Source organism: Chelonia mydas, chromosome 1 (assembly GCF_015237465.2).
Source record: "Chelonia mydas isolate rCheMyd1 chromosome 1, rCheMyd1.pri.v2, whole genome shotgun sequence".
In the NCBI taxonomy this organism is placed as follows: Eukaryota; Metazoa; Chordata; order Testudines; family Cheloniidae; genus Chelonia; species Chelonia mydas.
This window is the reverse complement of record NC_057849.1, coordinates 19,781,526-19,808,369: the sequence shown is the minus strand read 5'-3', so window position 1 is coordinate 19,808,369 and position 26,844 is coordinate 19,781,526.

The window sequence follows — 26,844 nt, the reverse complement described above, 5'->3', positions numbered from 1 at the left end:
CCTCCTTCCCCTTCATTTGATGAATATTGAGTCAAATCTTCATCTGCCATTTTCTTCTCTAATCTTAAATTGTGATACAGTCACCAGCTTCCCAGCAGTGGATGTCTTCAGTCTATTTCCTCCATGAACTTTTCTAATTCTTTTTTACCCCAGCTGTAATTTTGACCTTCACAACAACTCCTGGCAATGAGTTCTGCCGGTTGATTATGTGTTGTATGAAGAAGCACTTGTTCTGTTTGTTTTAAATCTGCTGCCTATTAATTTCATTGGGTGACCCCAGGGTCTTGTGTTATATGAAAGGGTAAATAACACATCCTTTCTCACTTTCTCCACCCCACTCATGATTTTATAGACCTCAATTACATCTGCCATTTTCTTTCCCACTCTCCCGGTTTTATGAGATCCCTCTGTAACTCTTTGCAGCCTACTTTGTACTTAACTATCTTGAGTAATTTTGTATCATCTGCAAACTTTGCCACCTCACTGTTTACTCCATTTTCCAGATAATTTATGAATATGTTGAACAGCACAGGTCCCAAGACAGATCTTTATGGGATGCCATTATTTTTCTCTCTCCATTATGAAAATTGACCATTTATTCCTACCCTTTGTTTCCTGTGTTTTAACCAGTTACTGATTCATGAGAGGACATTCTCTCTTATCCCATGACTGCTAAATTTGCTTAAGAGTCTTTGATGAGGGACCTTGTCAAAGACTTTCTGAAAGTTCAAGTTCTCTGTATCCCCTGGATCACTTTTGTCCATGTTTGTTGACACCCTCAAAGAATTCTAATGGATTGGTGAGGCATGATTTCCCTTTACAAAAGCCATGTTGACTCTTCCCCGAACATATACCATATTCCCCGAACATAGATGTGTTCATCTATGTGTCTGACAATTCTGTTCTTTACTATAGTTTCAACCAATTTGCCTGATACTGAAATTAGGCTTACCAGCCTGTAATTGACAGGAGCCTCTGGAGTCTTCTTTTTAAAAATTGGCATTTCATTAGCCATCCATCAGTCATGTGGTACAGAGACCAATTTAATCTATAGGTTACACACCACAATTAGTAGTTCTGCAATTTCATATTTGAGTTTCTCCAGAACTCCTGGGTGAATATCATCCTGGTGATTTATTATGATTTAATTTATCTATTTGTTCCAAACTTACCTCTAATGAACCTCTATCTGGTATGCATGCAGTGTTGTTGAAGCCATGTTGGTCCCAGAGTATTAGAAAGACGAGTGGGTGAGGTAATAACTTTTATTGGACCAATTTCTGTTTGGTGATAGAAGCAAGCTTTTGAGCTTACACAGATCTGAAGAAGAACTTCACCCACCCTGTCTCTCTTGTACCTCAATCTGCAACAGTTCCTCAGATTGGTCACCTAAAAAGAATGGCTCCGGGTCAGAATCTCCCTCACACCCTCGCAGTGAAGACCAATGCAAATAATTCGTTTAGCTTCTCCACAATGGTCTTGTCTTCCTTGAGTGCTCCTTTAGCATTTCCATTGTCCAGTGGCCCCACAGATTGTTGGAAAGGCTTCCCGCTTCTGATGTATTTTAAAAAAGGTACTATTAGTTTGTGTCTTTTGCTAGTTGGTCTTCAAATTCTTTTTTGACCTGCCTAATTATACTTTTACATTTGACTTGCCAGAGTTTCTGCCTTTCTATTTTCTTCAGTAGGATTTGATTTCCAATTTTTAAAAGATGTCCTTTTACCTCCATCCATGCCTTTTTAGTCTTTTGTTTAGCCATCGTGGAATTTTTTGGTCCTCTCATTGTGGTTTTGGGGGTTTTTTGGGTGTACATTTATTTTGAGCCTCTTATGGTGTATTTAAAAAGTTTCTATGCATCTTGCAGGCATTTCACTTTTCTGACGGTTCCTTTTAATTCCCATTTACCTAGCTTCCTCATTTTTATGTAGGTCCCATTTTTGAGGTTAAATACTCCTCTGGTGGGTTTCTTTGGTATTTTCTCCCATGCAGTGATGTTAAATTTAGTTACATGATGGTCACTTTTACTGAGCGGTTCAGCTATATTCCACTCTTGCACCAGAACCTGTGCACCACGTAGGACTAAATCAAGAATTGCCTCTCCCCTTGCGGGTTCCAGAACTAGCTGCTCCAAGAACCAGTCATTAATGCTTTCCATAAATTTTATCTCTGCATCCCATCACCCTGAGGTGCCAGATGCAGTAAATATGGGGATAGTTGAAATCCCCCATTAGTATTGGGTTTTCTGTTTTTGTAGCCTCCCTAATCTCCCTGAGCATTTTACAACCACTGTCGCATCCTGGTCAAGTGGCGGGTAGTATATTCATACTGCTATATTCTTCTTATTCAACCATGGAATTTCAATCTATAGAAATTGAAATCTATAGTTTGAGTCATTTCAGATTTTTATTATATTTGACTCTATGCTTTCTTTCACATACAGTGCCATTTCCACACCAGAGCCACCTGCTCTGTCATTCCTATATATTTTGTACCCCATATTTCACACAATGCACAGTCCACTTGTGGAACTACTTGCCGAGGGATGTTGTATAGGCCAAAAGTGAAACTGGGTTCAAATTAGAGTTCATGGAGGATAGGTCAATCAATAGCTATTAGGCAAGATGTCAGGGATGCAATCCCATGCTCTAGGTGTCCCTAAGCCTTTGACTACCAGGAGCTGGGATTGGGTGACTGGGGATGGATTACTCAATAATTGCCCTGTTCTGTTCATTCCCTCTGAAACATCTGCCATTGGTCACTGTCAGAAGACAGGATGCTGGGCTAGATAAACCATTGGTCTGACCTAGTATGGCCATTCTTATGTACTGGTAGCCCTTTAGGGGCAGGGCTGCCTCTGACAAAGTGTATGTACTGTGCCTACCCCTTTGGGGCCCCGATGACGCTTAATCAATCTTTCATATTTTTGAAGACTATATTTTGATTTCCACTTGCTGCAATGAAGTATCTTCAGCCATTGCAGACAGCTCAGACAAGAGTGAGGCAGTGACTGTCAAAATCTAAAGGCTAACTTCTGCTGATTGAGGAAAGTGCCAGGCAGAAAAATCAGAGATAACTTGGGACAAGGAAGAGCAATAGTGACCTTCATGTCAAGAGACACAAATATATCAGAACCTTGGTATGGGGAAACAAGTTTAATCATAAATGAGCCTTGACTGGAGTAAAAAACCATGAGGTTCTGTATGTGCACAGGGATACAGATGTGCTAATAAACAGAATAGGACACACAGAGGCATGAGACTGATCTTTGTTGTACAACATCTGATGCATCAACAACATCAAATAAAACATTTGAAGAAACATTTGACGAAACATTCAAGGCACAAATAATATATGAATACTCAGTGTACATAACATGTGACTCCTAACAACTTGTTGCTGGTGTTGTTGCACACGTTTTATCAGGTGACACAATGGAGAATGTAACTCTGTCAACATTTTCCATTCCATATCTCAGACTTACCTGCTTGTCTATTTGTTGATCACATTACTGAGTTATTGACTGTCTATGATGTTATATAGAACTTATTCAGTCAGGTAAAGAAAGATGTTGGACTGTGGTTAACATATGAAATCAAAGATTATTTTTTTTTCCATATGCTGGTCACTGTTTAGCCAGGCATAGGGTGTAGGTGGCCTTTCTGAGGAGGACCTCCCCAAACTTTTGAAAACAGGTTGTCTATTGTTAAAGCATGCAGGATCATCCATTTTGCTGCAGTGACAATCTAGGCTGCAGCAAGGAGAAGTGGAAATTTTATCCAGTTTGGCCAGTCATTAAGCAAGTTTGGGGATATCTATACTATATTGGCAAACATAATGGAACAGTGGAGAGAGACTTATTCCAAAAGAATTTAACAAGAAGACAATCACATGTGGCTTCAAGTTCAAATAACTCTGTTCCTTCTCCAGCAAAATCTCATGATGGAGTTACCAGACCTATTGGGAGTGACATAACGTCTATATAAAACTCGATATTAGTTTCTTAAGTGGGTTGTGAGGATAGAGAGGTTACAGGTAAGTTTGTAGGTTTTACACCAATGTTGTTGAGATTGAGGGAAATTAAAGTACTTTTGTCAAGCAGATGTGTATGAATTACCAGCTGGAGAGAGTGTGTAACTGAAGAATATATCATTTAGAAGTTATTCCATTGCCTATAGGAGTGTTTGAGAAAAATATTCTCAGGTATGAGTAATAGTCCTAACAGAGCTGCTTTCTTCTCTGAAATAAAATGTCTGATCTTAAAGAACTAATAGAGACAGAGTTTCTACACTAAATTTTCAAGTGGAAGTACCTATTTGCACAGTTGGTTTTGGAGCTAGGTAAATGTTTTCAGGAACATATTCACTAAATTCAATTCCCAATTCAGTTATCCTGTTTGTACTTTTTTTTTTTGCTACCTTTGTTCCCCCCTCAGAAGCATCTTGGAAAATGATTTTGGTTCGCATGAAAGTTAGTGGAGGAGCTGAAAGTCATAACAACTAGGTAGGTGGTCCTGATCAAGCAATGCCGTTAAGCACATGCATAACTTTAAGGATGTGAATAATCTCTTGACTTCAGCAAGAGTGCTTGCATGCTTAAAGTTAAACGTGTGAGCAAGGCTGGTTCTAGGGGTGGGTGAGCAGAGCATTTGTCCTGGCTGCCAAGTTCCAGTAGGGGGTACTAGATTGCTGTGTGCCCTGTTAATTTTTTCCCCTCTGCTCTGATTGATTAGCTGGCTGTGCTTGCTCCACTGCTGATTGTCTGTCTGTTATATATATTTTTTTCAGCTCGCCTAGGGATGTGAGGGAGGGCGGCACCAAAAATGTTTTCTGGCCTGGCTGGCAGAATGACTAGGGCATCTCCTACATGTGAGTCTGTCTGTAGACCTGGGATCTGAATGAGCAAATTTGGGTATTATTGTGTCAAAAGTGCTGACATGGTCACACCTCTAGTCTATATATATGTGTTTGTGTGTTTGGGATTAGGGTGTTAGGAGGCAAGGGGAGAGTGGGACACTGAGAGTTCAACACAACCAAAACTGAATCCATGCTGGTCACTGTCAGCATGAGCAGCAGTGACAAGGAGGGGGAAGAGCGGGGTGGCCGAGTAGAAGGTTCTCTGGTAAAGGAAGTGCCTTGCATGGAGACTCTTTCAGCATCTCAGAGCATGCAATACAGCATCTGCAGTGGGCTGGGTGGGGGCGGAATGACTGCCCAATGAGTCACCTCTGCACACAGCACCATATGGGCTGTCCTCAGGACACATGTCACTGCTGGTGTGATGCCAAAGAGCCATCACCAGGTAAAATGTGGGGGCTGCAGGCAGGCAGGAAGGAAGGGGCAGGAAGCAGATGCAGGAAGTTGGTCGATAGCTGCAGCAGGAAGCAGATGGAGAGTTCATTGCTGTTGCTGCTGCATTGGCATGGCACCAAAGCAGGTCCCAGTGCTGGCGGACCAGGTGCCGACTCAAGCTAAGGGCTCTGGTGCACCGAACGCTGACAGATGTATAGCTGGAAACCCATCTGAGTGAATACAGTTAAAATGGCTGTTCGTGTTATAAGAATGTGTTTGGTATTTACACTTTATTTAATGCTTGTCGGGTGCTGCATGTATTAATTCTACTTATAATATCTGTAATCAATGCTATAAAGTAATTTTAAGTGTTTGTTTGCTTATAACTGTAAAATGTTTGCTCTGAAACACTGTAAGCCACCAAAAAGGAAAAAAAAACCACCACCTTCATGTGGTGCAAAATGCTGGGTTCCTACCAAAGGTGTTCTCTCCTGCCCATCAGGAAGGAGAATCACAGAATATCAGGGTTGGAAGGGACCTCAGGAGGTCATCTAGTCCAACCCCCTGCTCAAAGCAGGACCAATTCCCCAGTTTTTGCCCCAGATTCCTAAGTGGCTCCCTCAAGGATTGAACTCACAACCCTGGGTTTAGCAGGCCAATGCTCAAACCACTGAGCTATCCTTCTCCCCCCTCAGAGCACTGAATCAAAATGGTTTAACAGGGGCCCACCACACAAGAAGAGAACAGGAGCTTGCACAAGTAGGGAAGCTCCTGCAAAGGGACTTGGAGCTGCTGGTTGTGGTATTATATAGCTGCAGGAGGGCTAATCATAGTATCCTTTAGCATCAGACTCCTTTCTGGTCTACCAGGGTGTTCTAATAGCAGGGCTTATTCCTCCTGCTCCAAACCCTGGGGCTCGGCAGTCCGTTATTGCGGCCCGGGTGCTACTCAGCAGGAATCTCCCCCTGCTGGTGGAGCTGCTAGATTGGGTGCTCCGACTATCCTGCTTTGGGTGCTCTGACTATCCCCTACTCTGAAATACTCTAGCTGCTGTTTCATGAGCCCATGTGAAGCGGAGGGAGGTGTGACTGTCAGCTAATCGAAAGCAGGAGGGATGTAGCAGAGATACATGGGAGAAAGCATGGAGATGAGCATGAAGGAAGCAAAGGGGTGTCATTAGTCAGGCTGTTCTTGGGCAGAGGAAAGAGGACAAGAGCAGAGATATTGAGTCTTCATTCATTAAAGCTGGTGAAGTGACTGGAGGTCATTGCGTTAAAGATGCTGTAGAAATGCAAATGATTAGCACTGAGAAAAAGGAAGTAATATGTACAGATGGTCTGTCCAGAATGGGAGGAGAGAGATTCTGGTTGGGTTCTTTGTCATCTTTTCATATGCATCTCTTCAAGCCTTGGGAGAAGTGACTCAGACTTTTATTCAAGGTCACTGCAGTAAGCAGTCTAGATAAGTTTCTACCTTTTTTGTTGTTTGTCCCAGAACTGTCTTTATCTGAGTTCTCACTTCCAAAAAAAAATCTTTCCCTGACATCTGTGGACCTTTTCGTGACTATGCAGGGGCTTATTGAGTTTGTCTGCCTCATCCTGACCCATCCTCAGGTGGTGAGAAAATGCAATCTGGGTGCTCATTAGCACTCAGAAACAACTCTGTTATATTTGCAGCATTTGAAGCGTCTGCTGATAATGATCTTGATGGTGACAGTGTAGCATTTTCTGTTCTACTGGAAGGTTTTTTTGCACTCCCATACTCCCCCAACGTTCCCTGATACATCTCACTTTAATGAGATGTTCCTAGGTTTAGAAGCTGGGGAAATAGGAGGAGAATAATGACATTAATAAAGCCCCCAATACTTTGTGAGAGACTCCTACCAGTGATCTATGTCTTTATGATGCAAAATATGGTGTTAATTCTGTCCTTGACACATGGATCAAGCAACCTTTGCAACACTTCACCTTTTATGCCGCCTGTGGCCATCTTCAGAGCTATTTTATCTGACTGCTGTATTATCTCTGATGGTTTTGAACTTAGATTCCCTCCCCCTCACAAGATTTACAGATATCAAATGACAGGTTTCAGAGTGGTAGCCGTGTTAGTCTGTATCAGCAAAAAGAATGAGGAGTACTTGGGGCACCTTAGAGACTAACAAATTTATTTGGGCATAAGCTTTCGTGGGCTAAAGGCCACTTCATCAGATGCATGCAGTGGAAAATACAGTAGGAAGATGTATACACACAGAGAACATGAAAAATGGGTGTTGCCATACCAACTATAATGAGACTAATCAATTAAGGTGGGCTATTATCAGCAGGAGAAAAAAACTTTTGTAGTGATAATCAGGATGGCCCATTTCAAACAGTTGACAAGACGGTGTGAGTAACAGTAGTGGAAAAATTAGCACGGTGAAATAGTTTTTACTTTGTGTAATGACCCATCCACTCCCAGTCTTTATTCAAGCCTAATTTAATGGTGTCCAGTTTGCAAATTAATTCCAGTTCTGCAATTTCTCATTGGAGACTGTTTTTGAAGTTTTTTTGTTGAAGAATTGCAACTTTTAGGTCTGTAATCGAGTGACCAAAAGAGATTGAAGTGTTCTCCAACTGGTTTTTGAATGTTATAATTCTTGACGTCTGATTTGTGTCCATTTATTCTTTTACGTAGAGGCTGTCCAGTTTGGCCAATGTACATGGCAGAGGAAACTGTCCGGTTTGGCAGGTTAGAAGGTCCTGTAGATTTCTCCCACTAGTGACTGAAATTAAAAATGAGACCTAGTTGGAATATAGTGTTGTTGTAGCTTTGTAGGTCTCAGGGCATTAGAGAGACAAGGTGGATGAAGTAATATCTGGTACGGACCAACTTCTGTTTGTGTGTGTGTGTGTGAGAGAGAGAGAGACAGAGAGAAAGAGGCTTTCACACTCACACAGAGCTCTGCTTCAGGTCTGGGAAATATACTCAGAGTGTCACAGCTTAATACGAGGTTGACCAGATTGTTTAGCGTAAGTAGTTAACATACATTTCAAGGGACTGTTCAAGGTGAAGTGGAGTTCAAAGTGAAGCTAGTTGGAATATAAATCAGTGTCTCTCTGGCACGGCGTAAGGTTAGGTGAGAACAGTCCTATCATCAGCTGGCAGCAGACTGTATACGCTTAGCTCTAATAGTAATGGGGAAGTGGGAAGGGTGAATGCTATGCTATCAGCATAGACTGGGTATCTTAAATTTTGAGGACAGGGGGACTGAAATGAAGAGAATGGGCTAAAGAAATGGTTCAAAGTAACCCCTAAAGTCAGTGGCACAGCTAGGAATATAACCCAGAAGTCCTGGCTCTCTTATTTGAATGTCCCCAACTTGGTATCTGACACAGAGGCAGCTGTCAACAGGTAGGTCTACACCAGGGGTCTCAAACACATGTCCTGCGGGGTTATTTTCTACGGCCATCAGGCTCCCCGCGCCACCCCGCATCCCCCTCTGCCTAACTCCAGGCGCTTCCCGCCAACAAGCCACCAAACAGCTGTTGACAGCGCTTAGAGCTTTCCAGGAGGGAGTGGGGAGGAGCGGGGAGCCGCGCGCTCATGGGAGGAGGCGGAGAAGAGGCGGGGTAGGAGTGGGGATTTGGGAAAGGGGTTGGAATGGGGGCAGGGAAGGAGTGGGAAGAGGTAGGGAAGGGGCAGGGCCTCATGGAAGGGGTGGGGCGGGGGCGGGGGCAGCAAGAGGGGGTGTCAGCGATGGGGCCCTTGGGGCAATGCACTAATCCTCAAGTGGCCCTCATGGTCATTTGAGTTTGAGACCCGTGGTCTACACTTATGACAGTGTGTAGAGTACAAACATTGCACGCCCAGCTAACATGGGTATTAACAACAGTGTAGATGGTGAGGCACGGCTTAGGTCACCGGAGTAGAGTGCCTGAACCCCCAGGGTATATACACCCTATGCAGCTCTGTACATGCCCAAACAGTGTAGTATCCTGCTGCTAGAGCCTTTCACTGCCGCAGTATAGCCACTTTGTACCCAGTGCACGGCTCCCTTAATAACTTGCACTTCCAATACAGCTGTGGAAGAGGGAGCCGGGTTCATTCTGGATCACACATCTACAAAATTATTAGCCAGGGGCCTCTCTGAAGATAGCTCAGTGGTTTGAGCATTGGCCTGCTAAACCCAGGGTTGTGAGTTCAATCCTTGAGGGGGCCATTTAGGGATCTGGGGCAAACATTGGGGTTGGTCCTGCTTTGAGCAGGGGGTTGGACTAGATGACCTCCTCAGGTCCCTTCCAACCCTGATATTCTATGATTCAACAGGCTTTGGAGTAGGCCCAAAATTCTGGTGGGAAAATATTTCTTTTCCTCTAAAAAAATGTGATCAACATTTTTTTTTAAATGTTTGTCAATGAAAAAGTTTTCAGTGGCCATAAACTGAAAAAAGTTCAACCATTTCTACTGCAGAGTCTTTAGTAGAGGTGGTGATGGAAAGTGCAGAAGCAAGGGACCCTTGCTGATTCCTGACTTCCTGATTCCAGGTGAGCTCTGCACCATTAGCAGTTCGAAAAATAATTGCTTGACTTGTATACTAAGCATACCTGCTCTGCAGTCACTGAGAGAATAAATATGACGCTCTGCAATCTCATTTATACAGAGTCACTGTCCATTTTTACACCTCTCCTTTAAGAAGTCACTACAGAAACAAGTGCAGACATAGATGTTTTTTAGTCAGGAAATGAAGGGTGAGGAAGAATCTCCCATTTAAACTCAGTTTAATTAGGGGACAGTATGAAGCTGCAGGCAGGCCAGCTCCACTGTGTGTCCCTATGTGCAGATGGTGAAGTGCCAAACGGAATCAAAAGAAACTTTAATTACAAGGATGATCAGCAAAGGCAAGCCGCATGGAAAAAACCAGAGCTATGAAGAGGAGGGTAGAGCATTGTTACATAATAGCATCAACAAGGCTGCAGCTTAGCAGTTCCCAAAGGGTAGTGATAACATTAATAAATGATAGCAGGCATTTATAATGTATACAATTACATTTTTAGTTCAAAGGATCTATTAAATTGTTTATAATATGCAAGTACAGATCTGTATCTAAAAATAGCTGAGAAATGGTCCTCAACCAAAATTACAGATCTAAACACTCCCAAATTTGGGGTGACTGAAATTTGTTCAGTTTTTAAACTAGAAACCTTTGTGCTTTCTCCTCTGCTGCCCTTGACAGTTGGGAGGAGCTCCCTGTGAACATCTGTAAAACCACCTCATTGTTCTCCTTCAAATCCCTCCTTAGAACTCTCCTCTGCTGTGATGACTACCAAAAGCTTGACAACAGGTCGGCAGCTGCTGCTCCATAGGTAGGTCCCTACCAAATTCACAGTCCATTTTGGTCAATTTCACAGTCATGGGATTTTAAAAATCATAAAGTTCGTGATTTCAGATATTTAAATCTGAAATTTCACAGTGTTGTAACTGTAGGGGTCCTGACCCAAAAGGGAGTCATGGGGGGGGGTCACAAGGTTATTGTAGGGGGGTCATGGTATTGTCACCCTTAGTTCTGTGCTGCTGGTGGCAGGGCTGCCTTCAGATCTGGGCCGCCGGAGAGCTGCTGCTGGCTGGGAGCTGCTGGCCGGGAGCCCAGCTCCGAGGGCAGTGCCACTGCCAGCCGCAGCGCAGAAGGAAGGATGGCCTGGTATTGTATTGCTACTCTTACTTCTGTGCTGCTGCCTTCAGAGCTGGGCCCTCATCCAGCAGCCGCCATTCTCTGGCCATCCAGCTCTGAAGGCAGCCCAGAAGTAACCCCTACACTAACCTTGCAACCACCTCCTAGGACTCCCTTTTGAGTCAGGACCTCTGGTTTGAGAAATGCTGGTCTCCCCTGTGAAATCTGTATAGTACAGGGTAAAAGTACACAAGACCAGATTTCACGGTCTGTGACATGTTTTTCACAGCCGTAAATTCGGTAGGGCAGCGGGCCCCCTCTATAGCCCATCCTGGTACATGACTTAGACACTATGGCAATACAAATAATAATGATACTAAATACTGATCTGTATTTTGAGGCTGCAGTTTCTTTTTTACACATGCGCACACATTGTTGATTATCTAATTTACAATCAAATTAGTCCCTATAATAGGAATATTGCAACCTTCAAACTTTAACCTTCCACTGATAGCACACGGCAGCATAAAGGCCACTGAATATCCTTGAGCACCTGGAAGAAAGACATTCTTCTCCAGTAGGACAGGTGAAATTTGAAGTCTCCAGGGCTAATAATTTAAAACAAAATATATCCTCAGAGCTCCCCTCAGTTCACATGTTTGTTTGTCCAGATTCTGTCTGAAGCACCTATTGGCTTAATACCTGCATCAACATGCACAAACAATAATTAAACCACTTAGTAAGTTTTAATGAAGAGAGGAATATAAAATGGTCAAGGGCCTGAATAAAAAGGTTTTGCACTGGGCCATGAATACAGTGATGGAAGGATACCACCAAACATCATCCCAGAGAGAGTTCCATAGAGGAAGACTCTGAACAAAAAATCCTGTCCCTCTAAGTTAATCATGATAAAACCAGTGAAACACAGAAAAGGGAATAGAGGGCAACATCCGCTATCTTTGTTGACTGTGATTTTCTCAACTTATTTTGCTACGTTGGGCACATTAAAAATGGACCAACTGCACCAATTTTGTAGGAATGTGCTCTTTCTGACGTATCGAAGAACAGAGTTAAGCTAGTGATTCACATGCAAGAGGCTGTCCAGTGCTGAAAGACAATTTTAATTGAGACTGCAATTAAAATATCTGCTTTATAAGGTTTCTATTGCTCTTATTGAATCTGTTTTTTTATACTTATTGATTTATATGTTCATAAAGGAAAGTCCAACATCTGTTTCACTTAGTGATTCTTTTCAGGATGTGTCTAATGTTTTAACCCAAAATCACACTATGGAAAAACATTGCAGAGTGTCCTGCGATTTCTAACATGAATCAGGAGGTGATAACCTTGCTTTGTGAATCGACTGGTTTCCATACAGAGAGGCACCTTAGAGACTAACCAATTTATTTGAGCATAAGCTTTCGTGAGCTACAGCTCACTTCATCGGATGCTCAAATAAATTGGTTAGTCTCTAAGGTGCCACAAGTACTCCTTTTCTTTTTGCGAATACAGACTAACACGGCTGTTACTCTGAAACCTGTCATACAGAGAGGGTTTCTCACTGTACCAAATGTTAGTTTCACTGATACTGCCTTATCCTCCACTCCCAATGTGTCATCTCCTCCTATTGCCTTTCATCATATGCTAAAACTTTAAAATCCTTGGGGCAGGCACTATTTCATGTGCAACCAGCATGTGCCTGACACAATGGGGGCAGGTAGGTGTTATTCCTGATAGGATCTGGGGTGCTATGGTAATACATATAATATCTTATGGAACTAGAAAGTGAAGTGCAGTGGATATGTGAATGGCCATTTTTCCCCTTCAGTCTCGGAGGGAGGCCACGCCCCCTCGCTACATTGAGCCTATAAATGCAATGCTCAACAGGGGAATTAGCAGTCTAAGGACTCTGTCCCTCTGGGCAGGACAGAGCAACAGACCATCTAAGGCCCAGCTCTCTGGCTGGGGCAGACAGCAGACAAACACAGGCCGTCCAGCCTAAGGTGGGTAGGCTGCCACTCCAGGAGTGAGGCTGGCAGAAGGAGGTAGGGGGACCCAGACCCACCCTACTCCACTGGGTTCCAGCCCAGGGCCCTGACAGTGGCAGAGGGTTCCGCCCCCAGGTCAGTGGGGATCCTACCGAAACATGCTGACCTAGACTCTGGCAACACAATCAAACTAATGTCTGGTGTCCCTGACCTACTTCCTACTACCCCTTCTGAATATACTTCTGTCTCCTGGGGTTCCTCTGTCTCCTTGGGGTACACAGCCAGCGGGTACTGGTCAGTCAGCAGTCCTGGCACCTCCCTGGGTCCTTGGCACTGTAGAGCTCGGTCTCTGGCACAGAGCTTGGCACTGGGTGAAGAACATCTGCTCCTTTCCCTAGCTCTGGCACAAATGAGCTGTAAGGCCTGCCTTTTAAATTTCCTGTCCCACCCCTCTGCTTCTGGTAGGCGGGGGGGGGAATGGCTGTCTCAGCTCCACCCACCAGGAGGAGTGGTGTAGTCTATCCTCATCGGTCTTGGAGGCAGGCCACACCCTCTCACAACAGTGAGTCTCCTCTGGAAGGGTTGAGACACTTTCCCAAACTTTGTTCTACTTTGAGCTGGACAGGTTTGAGGCTCATGATAATTATAATGAGACATTTGAATTGCTCCTCCCCGCTCCGCAATTTGAACCTGTGCTAAACATTGGGACATTTCAGATGCAGATGCAGGAAATGTTTCCGTGATAAGGAAGCTGCCTTCCTAATATGAATGGATTTAGCCTTACATTAATTAGCTTTGCAAGGCAGGGAAGCCATTAGAGTCACCATTTCCAAGATGGGGAACTGAGGCACAGAGATTTTAAATGACCCAAGACATCTGAGGCAGAGCTGGGAATTGTCTCCAACTCCTCTGAATATTAGTCCAGTGCCTTAACCATTCGCCCAGAAATGAGGCAGACATTGAAGAAAGCAGAAGCATAAATGGGGGTGGGGGGGCAGAGTGACTGGACAGACAATTGAGCTTCCAGGACACAGATGTATGAGAGAATAGGTAGTGAGTGGAGCCACACACCTATGTGACTCATGCTGTAGCAACTAATAGAGACCTCCTAGCAAAAAAAAATCATTATTTCTGGTAATGATGCTCAGTCCAGAAAGAACACAGCTTGACTGTCAGATCCCAGTGTGTGTTTGCAGGGTTGGCAGTTGGGGGAAAAAAATCTTTTTACTTGTAAATGGAATAAAACTGATACAGAATCGCCAGGAGAGAATAAAGATGGAAACGTCATGGGGCCAATATTACAGTCACCTTTAAAAGTAGAGCTACACTTTAAAACTTCAGCTAGTTGAAAACCCAATTTTCTGTTGAAAAGCAGTTATGAGGGAACATTTTTGACCCTACTCCTGAGTACTAGCCCTGGGCCCTACTCACAAGAATATCTTTGTTCATCTGTTCTTGGCTTTGTCTAAAATTGGCCATAGTCCCATTACAACCCAAAGGGTAGCTCTGGGGAGAATGCTCCATATACCTGTTATATGGGTGTAGCAAGTTACTCAGCGTATTCCTCCGAGTACCTAGGAGGCTTTGCCTGACCATTGGTATAATGCCTCTCTGCAAGCCACCCTGGTTTTGCAGGTGCATACAACTCCCCAACACTTCCACTCAATAATTTGGCCAATTACAGGAAACAAATATCTTTAAGGAGATGGAGTTTGAATGCCCCTCAGAGTCTGGGATGACCCATTCCCACTAAGCGCTTTATGAATAGGAACAAGCACCAGCAATGTCTACAGTAGAACATCCAGCATCCAAACCTAGGAGTGCTGGGGTTGGATTAAAGTGCGCTGTCCATTTTGCGAAACAGTGAAGTACTGTGGGCTCAATCATACCTGATAGGTGCTGGCTTCAATAGGTCTGTAGGACTGATCTCTTACCAGCACTGACATTTGTGATAGAGAGGGTTGGCCATTTCTTCAGCTGGAGCCCCACACATACCCCTTTATGGATCATCTGGTTCTCACTTCTGGAAAATGCTGGGTTTGCAGATGCAATCCCACTCTCTTGCATAGGTCAGAGTGTGAGCAGCTGTAGTATGTATTTGTCCAAATCTCCTATTTATACCATATATGGAGGGTTGGGACAGAATGTTCTGGTTCCATGCACTGTAATCTGGTTATGCTTATTTTTTCTTTCTCATTCTCTCTCTGTGTGCTATTTCCTCAGATGCAAATAGCTGTCTGCCTGAATACTGGCCTAACTGCTAGTCTGGGATCTTGGGACTAGCTTGGCTGAGTTTGGGAAATGTATTGGGACATTTGATTTGTTTTGTAAGTTACTGTATTTCTTCCTCTCCCTCCGCCCATAACTCCCTTATACATAAGGGAAAACTATTGGTATTTCCAGCCAATCTTTCAGATGCTGCCCTTGTCAAATATGATGTGTTTTTGTATGACTTTTGTTCTTTAGAAAAAGAAAACCATGGTAACTCAAGCTCTCAGAGGGCAGCAGCATGGTGAGCTGGCAAGAGAGTAAATCCAAGCCAACAGCGAACTAGATTTGCAGTGGGTTTGGCATGGTTAAATATTATGGAATATTTTTATTTTCCTTTAACATTTTTTCAGAAAACAATGAGTCTGGAATAGAAACAGCAAGTACATTAACTTGTAACTGCCTCCAAGCCCATGTGACAAAGCAACTAATCGGTGCCTGGCCAGCATTCCCATCCAGTTACAGAGTGAGATTCGTATGCAGTATTGGTTAACCCATGCCTTTCAGACACAGTCCTTTGCCAGGATTCAGGGAAGGGATAACTTTCCTGTCGGGCCCAGGGCAAATTCTGCCTGAGTAAGCCGAATTCCTTGTGGGGAATGTTATAGTGGGAACTCTGCCACATTTTGGAAGTGGGTAAATGTACTCTACTCTGCCCGCACTCAGGCTGCTGCTCGGTTTGGAAGTGGGATGGGACATTACAACCCCTCTTTCCCCACCTTTAGGAAGGCTTGTCCTATCACTGTGCTGTGTCTGTGCTCCCAGTCCACAAAATGGCAAGAGTTCCCCTCTGCAGAGGGTAGTGAGGAGGTCCTTTGTATCCTCTTCCACATTGGGGCACCAACATTCTGGCTCTTTTTATTTATAAATAGCCTGCCCCTGCTTCTTTTCATACCTACAAATATGAAATAGACCAAGGAGCATGGACTCTCTAGTTCTGTTCGGACTAAGGTAATCATTGAAGAGGATCATGTTTTTCCCACCTCTCAGAAGCTGGAGACGGAAAATACCTATCAGTTCAGCCAGTCCTTCCCCTAAGCTTGCAGGACTGCTTTCGATGGTATATTTCCCAGTCCCATTGTAAATGCATCTCACAATGAAGCTTCCATACTTTTTTTTTTTTTTGCTGCAGACAATTCTACATTCTAATTGAGCTCCCTGCTAAGAAGGTTTCAGCCCAAATTTTCCTTCACCTTTGTCGACTTTTGGAGGAGGTCAGATTTCTAGTCTCTGTGAGGAGAGTGGGACTTAAAAGTGCCCAAGGCCCAGATGTTCAAAGGTATTTAGGGACATAACTCCCATTTAAATTAGTGGGAATTGGGCAGCTAACTACCTTTGAGGAGCTGAGCCTAAGTGACCGAAACCTGGTGTACGCTAGAAAATTAAGTCAGCTTAGCTACGTCACTCCAGGGAGTGAAAAATGTACACCCCTGAGCAGCGTAGTTAGGCCAACCTAACCCCCAGTGTAGACAGCACAAGGTCGATGGAAGAATTCTTCCATTGACCGATCTACCACCTCTTGGGGAGGTGGATTACGTATAGCAATACACTGAAGCGCTTCACCAGCACAGCTGCGCCACTGTAACGTTTTAAGTGTAGACATACCCAAAGCCAGGTGGTGCTTGTGAAAATTTGCACTCCACAACTTTTCAAGAGAGACAACCTTTGAGTGTTTGACTTCTAACTGCTGAGTGTGTGAGCCACTGATGTACCAGAACTGGCCGTTACTTTGAGATCCCACGCTCCTGAGATTTCTTTCTAAACACAGTGTTTGGCTCATTTCCTGACATAGGATGTGTGAGACTGAAACCAGGGTGGACTAAAGGCCTGAGAACTGAGATAGAAGGGACAAAAATTATCCCTGGTGTTGATCGCAGTGGAGATAGAGCAGGAATTAATTTGGCTCTGGGTGTATTAAACAATGCCCACTGCTTTCGTTTGTATCTCAAAAGAGAGCCACAAGCCTTTAACTTTTCTATAAAGTAGGATCATACATGTGTCCCTATTGTCAGGCACCTAAATAAGGGACCTGATTTTCAGAGGTGCTGAGTTCCTGAGGCTTCCATTGACTTAAATTGAAGTGACATCCACTGAGGCCACGTCTGAATTTGACCCAAAGTCTCTGCACTAATCTGCAGCTTCTGCTTCTTTTGAATCTCTCAGTGTAATGATTTGTTGCATCAAACAAACTTGCATGAGCTCTGTGCCCTTCCTCTGTGCCCTTCCTCTGTGCTTAGTTGGGTCTCACTCTATTACCCAGTTAGCACCTTATAACTACACTCCAGCAGTCTCTTTCCTCTAACACAATAGTAACATCTTCTTATTTATGCTAGCACAATTAGACCTCCCCTCTTTGCAGCCAGTGAAGTCAGTGGGAGTACTCTAAGGTTAACAGTTAAGCAAGCACATACATTTTTTGCAGAATCAGGACCTTAGATGACATCTGGTTTTCGAAATATAGAGCCAGATCCTCTGCTGGTATAAATTGTCTTAGTTCCATTGAAACTAGACCAATTTACCCCAGTTGAGGAGCTGCTCCATTATGTATCAGTACTTGGCTTTTTATTCTTTACGTGAAGTTGGTTTATAATTTTAAAAAGATAAACAGGGTCAGAAGATTTTATTTTGGCTAATGGGGCTCAGAATGCCCATACAAAATTCTGAGCCACAAAACAGATAGGTTGGGAATGGTATTTATAATTCACTGCAGACACAAACCACGTGGTTTTCATTCTGTAGCACGTTAAATTATTTAAAGCTGGGGGTTGTGGTCTCATCAACCCTCCTACTCTAAATGGGGGCAGTGCTTGCATGGGACTCTGTTCCCCATCAACACCCAGTGACAGCTCAGGCCTCACAGGAAATGCTCTTAGTGATGCAAAGCTGGAGGTCTTACCTCTGAGGTGGGAATGAAACAATTTTCTGGAAGATGGTGAGGGTTTAATTTTATAAAATAATATTTAGCGTGACAGGGAAGCTACCTGGTCCACTGTGACTAAAGAGGTAAACTTCAACTCACCTTCTCTCTCCTACTGCACAGGTGCTCTGGAGAAGGGGACCATGACTTGCTGGCTGTATGACTGATGTCGGACAGAATCCCTTTGGAAAGGAAAGGTGCTACGTCTGCAGTTTGTAGGGCTGGAACGCAATGGGAGTTGGGCATTTAGGTAATGTGTGTATGTAGTTACCTAAGTGACTCAGTTTTGGATGGAGGCACATACCTATTGCTCCCAAAGAAATACTCGATGAACTAGTAACTCACTCTGATTTCTGACATTTATACTTTTAATTATTGCCTTAGTAAGGATTGCAAATGTTGATACATACGTTGGCTAGGGCCAATCGGCAAAAGGAAACCCCATGCTTGGATGCTTTAGAAGCATGTTAATGAGCTAGAAACAAAAACATGCAAAAGATGTTGGTCTGCTGTAAAGTGCAAAAGAAACTGTAGGGTGAAACCAGGCGACCTTAACCCACCTTCCTTACCAAAACCTCAGGAGACGTAAGGGTAACTTGACTTTCATCTTGACTTTTAAAACATAGATTGTAAAAGGGACCCTAAGCATGGATAAAAAAAATGATGTCACCAGGCAGTTGGACCACACTCTATCCAAACTTTGAAAACAGGGTTTAACTTTGGTGTGGCTTTTGACTCATTGGCCTCTGTTAGCCACAAATTTTCATAAATACAATTTTTTCTGTAACACTCAAATATAGATATTAAAATAACTTATTTATAACTTTAGAGAAGCAAAATTCCTGACTTACAGAACATATTCAAAGAACTTTGCTCATGAAAGTGACTTGGAAAACTAGCTGTCATATATAAGTCTTGCAAATATGAGTAGAATTTGATGCTATTCTAATATCTTGGAGGGTAAATTATTAATGTTCAGGGTTAAAGAGAAAATGTGTTTAGTAGGTTAAATACACAACCTCCCTACGATGACATTCATATACCCTCACTTGGAAAGTATGTGGGGGAAAATGTCAAGAATATCTTTAGAAAGTGAAGTGCGGAATGCTAACAGAAATTTAGTGGCAGGATATAGCATTTACCTTGCTAAATACCATCTATTCCCAAGTAATAACATGCTTATGATGCTGCCAGGCAAATTATCAAATATTGAGATTGCTAGATTTTATATGTATACTGCGAAATGGAATATGATCCAAAAGGGTAAGGATTGTGGAAGAACTAGGAGAGGTCTCTGACTGTGGAGTCTCAGCCTGTACTTTGAAATCATAGACTCATAGGGCTGGAAGGGACCTCGAGAGGTCACCTAGTCCAGTGCCCTGCACTCATAGGAGGACTAAGTATTATCTGGACCATCCCTGACAGGAGTTTATCTAACCTGCTCTTTAAAATCTCCAGTGATGGAGATTCCACAACCTCCCTAGGCAATTTATTCCAGTGCTTAACCATCCTGACAGTTAGGAAGTTTTTCCTAATGTCCAACCTAAACCTCCTTTGCTGCAATTTAAGCTCATTGCTTCTTGTCCTATTATCAGATGTTTAGAAGAACTATTCTTCTCCCTCCTCCTTGTAACAACCTTTTATGAACTTGAAAACTGTTATCATGTTCCCTCTCAGTCTTCTCTTCTCCAGACTAAACAAACCCATTTTTTTTCAATCTTCCCTAATAGGTCATGTTTTCTAGACCTTTAATAATTTTTGTTGCTCTTCTCTGGACTTTCTCCAATTTGTCCACGTCTTTCCTGAAATGTGGCTCCCAGAACTCGACACAATACTCCAGTTGAGGCCGAATCCTGGTTATGTGAATCAAGGACAGAAGAACTGTACTTGGCATTTTATGACTGAGGGACTGGCCCTCAACTAAGTAGCATGCGCTAGGCAAGGAACATGGGTTCCAAAACACAGTGAATTATGAGAGGCTGGGGGACAGGTATATGTACCTGGTAGCGTGGACCCCTTCTAAGGGCCCCAAACACTACTTTGGCACCTCTTCTAGCCACTGTGTAATAACAGAGCTAATTTTGGCTCCATTAGGAGCCTTATTACATGCTGCAGAGCTGAAATTACTAATAACTAGGTCTAAGCATTAGACCTACTTTGGGATAGTGGTGCACCAGCACTGTGGCTCCCCTACTACCAGCTAAAATCAGTGAGAGCTGAAATCACTAAAGAGCTGAAGTTACTAAGAGCTGAGATTGCTGAGAGCTGTGTTAAGTGGGAGGCGGGGCTGAAGACAAGTTGGTGAGCGGACAGGAGGATGGCTGGCATGGAGAGCAGAGCGGAGCGGATAGCCAGGCGGCTGGTGGAGAGGAGCGGACAGCAGGGCAGCTAGTGGAGAGGCTTGGAGAGCGGAGCGGATAGCCAGGCGGCTGGAGGAGAGGAGCGATGAACAAATGAACTTCTGTACTCTGGGGGGCTGCACTGACCAAGGACAGAAACTGTGTGTGTGGGGGGGGGTGACTATTTGGTTGCTGGACTTTAAGACCCTGAGGGGAAAAGGACACTGCCAAACTTATTGGGGGTGGGTCTTTTGCTCATGGTTGGTATTATGAATCCTGTTTGTGGTGTTTCCCCCAACATAATGCCGCATTGTTTCCCTCCTTTATTAAAAGGCTTTTACTACACTCAGACTCTGTGCTTGCAAGAGGGGAAGTATTGCCTCTTAGAGGCACCAGGGGAGTGGTATGTAATTGTCCCAGGTCACTGGGTGGGGGCTCGAGCCGGTTTTGCATTGTGTTATTGGAATGGAACCCCTAGATACTGAACGCAACCCTTGTTGCTGCCAACTCTGACAGACAGAAGGGTTACACTTACAATACTCCTGCTAATACATCCCATGATGATGCTCGCTTTTTTTGCGACCCTGTTACACTGTTGACTCATATTTAGCTTGTGGTCCACTATAACCCCCAGATCCCTTTCCACAGTACTCCTTCCTAGGCAGTCCCATTTTGTCTGGGTGAAACTGATTGTTCCTTCCTAAATGGAGTACTTTTCATTTGTCCTTATTGAATTTCATCCTATTTACTTCAGACCATTTCTCTAGTTTGTCCAGATCATTTTGAATTTTAATCTTATCCTCCAAAGCACTTGCAACCCCTCCCAGTCCTTATTCACTTGAGTTGTTCCACTGATATCAGATGGGTACTTCAGTAAGTGTACTGCTGGGATTATCAAGGGAGCCTAATGGAGATAGGTGCCCATTTCCCACTGAAGAAGGGAATAGCTACAGTAGAGAATGGTATTGGTCCATTACTACATGGAGATGATAGAATCACCAATAATAATGCAGAAATGACGGAAGTGCTCAATAGATATTTCTGTTCTATATTTGGGGGAAAAAACAGTTGATGTAGTCATATCATATGATAATACTTTTTTCCATTCCACCAGTATGTCAGGCAGGTTTTAGAAAAGTTTGAATTTTTTAAATCAACAGGTCCAGATAACTTGTGCAAATTTTTTTAAAAGACTTGTCTGAGGAACTCACTCGACCATTACAAATGATTTTTCAGTAGGTCTCAGAACACAGAGGAAGTTCCAGAAGACTGGAAGAAAGCTAATTTTGTCCCAATATTTAAAAAGGGTAAATAGGATGATCTGGGTAATTATAAGCTCGTAAATTTGACATTGAGCCTGGGCAAGATAATGGAGCAGTTGATGCAGGACTCAATAAGTAAAGAATTAAATAAGGTTTATATAATTAAAGCCAATCAACATGGATTTATGGAAACTAGATCCTGTCAAACTAACTTGACAACCTATTTTTATGAGATTACAAGTTTGGTTGATAAAGGTAATAGTGTTGACATGATAGATTTCTGTAAGACATTTGACTTTGTATTGCATGACGGGAACATCCCCACCTCTGTAATTCTAATTTCCAGCTTCTACTGGGTTTCCTTAGTACACTTTACAGCACCTGTTTGCCTGTGTTTAGAATTCTCCTTCTCTCTTGTAGTCCCAAACCCTAACTGTTTTCTGAGTGTAAATGAAGAGTTACTCAGATGGTGTCTCTGACTGGCTATTAAAACAATAATTTCCTCCTCTCTTTCTAGTCCTCTGTGTAGATGCTCTTATTTCAAACTGAGCGTCCCATTACAATTTAGATTAAGTCAATAAGAAATTGACTTAAGTGAAATAAAAATAAAACAGTGTTATTCCAAAATACTTGTGTCCACACACAGATCTGTGCCTTAATAATAATAAAAGGTTTGACCCAAAACCACCACAATTTAGTTACTTTTTTTGTCAGTTTTGGGTAGAGTAACCTGTGTTTCCCACACTCTCAAATGACTCGGGAAAAAAGCCCTCCAATTCACTTAATTGTAATTATTTGAATGTACGGACCCTGTTTCCTCCCTCCAAGATTGCCTGATTACTCTTGCTAGATAAACTTGCTTTCTTGCTTTCTTTGCAGTGTTTGAGTCTGGGTGAAGAATAGAGATAGTCAGAAAATGGTAATTTTTTCAACAGGAAATTTTGAGTTTTTAGAAAAAAATCCAAATCCAAAATACTTCCTCTGAAAACTAAAATATTTCAATGCTGAAATGCTGGCACAATGCCTTGTGGGACTTGTATTTTTCAGATGCCTCATATTCCACTTTCCTTTATAGTTCACACTCCCTGGTTGGATGAAATCTCCCGTCATGGTCTCCTCTATTGGTGAGAGAAGGCTATATTGTATCATGGGAGATGAAGTCTGGCTGGAGAGCCTGGTGCATACAGAAGAATGCGGACACGAGGAAACCAAAGTACATCTCTCATGTACCACTTTGTGGTAGTGTTTCAGAATCAGATTTCCACTGGAAATTGAAAGTTTTGGTGTTTGGGTGTTCAAGTTTTTCCATGAGACATCAAAATTTTCCATAGAAAGCAAACACTTCTGATGGGAAATCTTCAGCCAAGCCTAGTAAAGAGACAGGAGTTGTCTGTCAGGGAAAACTCTTCCTTTCCTCACTCCTTCTCCTGAATTATGTACTGTTGGAAGAGAGAGAGAGGGCAACAACTGGAAGCAAACACTTCATGGGAGCATTGGTTCATGGGTGGAGAGGTGTGTGCTTATTATCACTTTCTATCATATGCAAATCCTGGCCCTCATCTATTTAGGAGGTCAACAGAAAAGCAAGTGGATTTCAGACATTTACTCTCAAAAAATTGTTTTAAAAATATGTTGAAATTTATAACAAAACTGATCAAAATTGAATTGAGGTCCGAGTTTTCAAAAACGATGATTGATTTTTGTGTGGCCAACTTGAGACACCTTAAAGGAGCCTGGTTTACAGAGGATGGCCACTTTATGAAAATCAGGCCTCTTTATGGTGTCTCAAATTAAGCATCCCAAAATAAGTATTTAAAAAAAAAATCTTGGCCGAGATGTGTTTTCCCTTTGAACAATGGGAAAGAATGGATTGCTCTTCTCCCTCATCTCAGTTAATCTATTCACTGGGCAAGATGGCAGGAAGGAAGCTCACAATTAGCTGCTACTGTCACAGAAATGGTGAGCCTTCTGTGGATATTACTGGTGATATAACAATGTAATATACACAGTATGATCTGGTGATTGGGGCATGATGCCATTTGTAATCATTTTGTGTATGCATTACTTGATAGAAAAACACAGTGGTTTTCCTGGGAGAGGTTTTGGAAAAGATATTGATTAGTGAAATGTTTGACTTTCTCATTTTATAAGTCAATGTTTGTTTGTTTACTGTTTAATAAGACTTGTAAATACTGTCACACTCAAGAGAATTTGGCAAAAATCTCAGTACCCTTTTTGTACCCCAATTAACCATTTTTATCAGGAATTTGGCAATTGTATTCAATTTTTCAAAAGGCAGAGATGGAATAACATGTTCAAACACAAATAAGAACCTTGGGCTAGATCCTCAGATGGCATAAACTGGTTTAGTTGCATAAAAATCAATGGAACAACATTGATTTATACCTCCCAAGGATCTGGTCCCAAAACTCTATATGAAGCAAATACAGGACATGTTAAATGAGAAGGGAGCTCTAATCATACTCTGCCTTAACTACAGCAGCCTCCTCTTTTCTTGTTTTAGATGCTAACCTCACACTACTCCTCTCAGTCCAAAATCATTTTTCACCCCTTGAATTGACCATTTCACTCCTTGCAATCCTTGTATGGGTTCCTCAAGCACCTTGCTCAGCCTCAAGTTATGTCTGACCTTGTCTCTGCTCAGATAAAAAGACAGGCTTCAAGGACAGCACGTTTGTTTAAAGTCAGCATTTTCAGTTGCTTTCACAAAGGCCTAAATCCTTCACACACTTAAGAATGTACCTAACTTTGCTCACAAGTGTAGTCACAGTGGTTCAGTGGGACCACTTGTGAGTCAGATTGCCCACGTGCTTCAGTGTTTTCAGGGTTGGGGCCTTAGTTTAGGTGTCAGTGGTGTTGGGAGGACAGTTTGTGCCCTATTTTCTTTCAGAGGTGCTGAAGCCAATGGAACTGCATTGGTGCAGCAATCTGTGCTAGCAGATTCTGACACAGTATCAAAGCTGAAATATGCACATACTGATAAGCATGGCATGTAACCAAATAAAATGAGCAATATCCAGCAGCTGCAAAGTAAGAAGAGTTCCATTACTTGAACAAAAAATATTTGGGGTGGAATTTTCAAGTCTTCAGCAGTGGCCTAACTCTCACTCACATTGAAGGTAAAGGGAGCAGAGCTAGGTCAATGCTGACATTTTTGATTAGTGTAAGGACAGTTATGATTCATAAATTTACATAATGGCCACCACGATGTCCATAGTGCATTGTATTTCCAGAACTCTGCTACACTGTGTCTGCGTTGTATTTTTATGTCTAATAAAACTTCCAAACTGTTCAGAGCTGATTGTATGTTCTGTTCAGAGCCAAGCACTCAGACAGAGCTCAACAAATAACCATAATGGCAGAAAAGTAAGTCTCCCCTTAACTCATAAAACCTTTCCCCAGTATATGCTGCCACAAAAGAAAACTCTGAGGATCTTTCACTTCCTACTGTACTGTTTATCTTTATGGCCTGCAGCCATACCATCTTGATCTGTGATCTTGTCTGATCTTGCAAGCGAAGAAGGATACTTTGAATGGAAGACCTCCAAGCATAACACAAAAAGCTGGTAAGAACTGATGCTGGTGACTCATTAGGTGGCATTTTCCCCTCTGAGTCAGTCTTGAACAAAATGCCCCATGATTGTACCGGGAGGGAGATATTTTAGCACATGAGCAGGGAGACGGGAAGCACTTCCATGCATAAGGCATGATATGGAAGAAGACATGAAAGCTTCAGGGAGAGGATTGAATCAGAATGGATACTGAATTATTGACTCAGCCTAAGGGCTGACCCTTCTAGGGCTGGGTTGAGGATGGATGGAGAACTTGTTCCTCTTAGTCTACCAGCTTGGCACCTTCAAAAGTACTAACTTCACATGAAACCTTTTAAACAGCACCAGCAAAACCCAAATTCCTGGTCCTAATAATGTTCTTCTGATCTGACGTTCCATTAAATATGAATAGATCTGTGACGGCTCATTACAGGACAAAAATCAATATGGCTGTCATAGTCACCTTGATTAATACAGTTACTTGGGGGTATTTGGAGAGTGGCAGTCTGGGCTACTTGGCAGGGGGGTGACTTATGTCTACAGAAGAATGATGATCTTACATTTACAGTGCTGGACTGGGACTTGGGAGGATTAGGCTCAGTTTCCAGCTCTGCCACAAACTCTATGATCCTGGTAAAGTCACTTAATTTTTGTGTTCCTCAGTTTCTCATCTCGTTAATAATGCTTCCTTTGTCTGTCCTGTCTATTTAGGCTGTAAACTCTGTCTCTTACTATATGTATGTCCAGCACCTAGCCCAATGGATTCCCTATCTTGGTTGGGTCCGCTAGGTGTTACTATACTAATCATTACAATAATTCACATGTAGAGACCTTATTCAGAACTGCCCTCTGACATGGGTGTAATAAATCCTCTTTTGGGTGAGTAGTGCACCCCTCCTCCCCCCCCCTTCTCCCTCGGACTATTGTATTTATGATGGAAACATTAACGAGAGAGAAATGTTAAACGACTGCCAAAAAAGTTTGTTGTTCTAAAGGGTAGAATCTGCTTGGTTGCTTTTTTTTTTTAAATGAAGACTTGCCGATGCCTTTCCTATTGATTGATAGACTTATTGATGCGTGATCCAGCAGTAATCTATACCAGCAAGGTCAATAGGGTGTAATTACTAGCAGAACAGGCCAGGGTCTGCTCCCGGAGCTCTCCTCCCTGCACAAGCTCTTTCGGTATGCATATCACATCTCCCTGCTTGTGGCAGGCTGATGAGCGTGTGCAGTTAGTGCAGGCACACACATACTTCTGCGCTTTCCCTGAAAGTGGAGCATTGGCAACTGCAGTCAAAAAGCTCCCCTGCTTCTTCAGCTCTGCTACTAGCACCAAACTGTCTAATTCTGTCTGGAGGGACTTGGAGACAGCCCTGAAGACAAGTTTAAAAGGGACCCAGTGACACCCTGCTGTCACATCTGGTGTCATGAAGCCACTTATTAGTAGCTCATTTACAATCACTTTCTTAGTCCCATCAATAGTGTATGCTCTTCCAGAAAACTGTCTGTCTTGGAAGGAGGGAGAACACTGCTGAAGGTATGTTGCAGTCTTCTTTACCTTAA